This window comes from Triticum aestivum, chromosome 3B, assembly GCF_018294505.1.
Source record: "Triticum aestivum cultivar Chinese Spring chromosome 3B, IWGSC CS RefSeq v2.1, whole genome shotgun sequence".
Taxonomy (NCBI): Eukaryota; Viridiplantae; Streptophyta; class Magnoliopsida; order Poales; family Poaceae; genus Triticum; species Triticum aestivum.
In genome coordinates, this window is record NC_057801.1 from 245,760,007 (window position 1) to 245,760,695 (window position 689).

Below are 689 nucleotides of genomic sequence, written 5' to 3' on the forward strand. Positions count from 1 at the left end.
GGTGAGCCAGCCTCTCACTCGGAGGCTTAGCTGCAGTCCAGTACTCACCTAAGTTTAAAAGGTCCTACCAAACGGTACGGGTTGACCACGACCTCCCCCCGGGGCTGCACCATCAAGAAGAAGTACGAATAATCATACCGAGTGGTGTGCAATCCTCCCACTCGGGGGCTTAGCTGCAGTCCAGTACTTGCCTAAGTTTGAAAAATCCTACCGAGTGGTGAGCAATCCTCCCACTCGGGGGCTTAGCTGCAGTCCAGTACTCGCCTATGTTTGAAAAATCCTACCGAGTGGTGAGCAATCCTCCCACTCGGGGGCTTAGCTGCAGTCTAGTACTCGCCTATGTTTGAAAAATCCTACCGAGTGGTGAGCAATCCTCCCACTCGGGGGCTTAGCTGCAGTTGAGTACTCGCCTAAGTTTGAAAAATCCTACCGAGTGGCGAGAGATCCTCCCACATGAGGGCTTAGCTAGAGTCCAGTACTCGCCTAAGTTCATAAAATCATCCCGAGTGAAACTGATCGTCTCGCCCGGGGACTTAGCCATACACTCCATCCTAATCCACAAGGACAACAAAGTGCGGGTCGACCACGACCCCCACCTCAGAGTTGCACCATCAAGAAGAAGGACGAGATTGAGCGTGTTGCCTAGGCGAGCCACTTTCAGGAACATTAAGACCATTGCTGAATGCCTC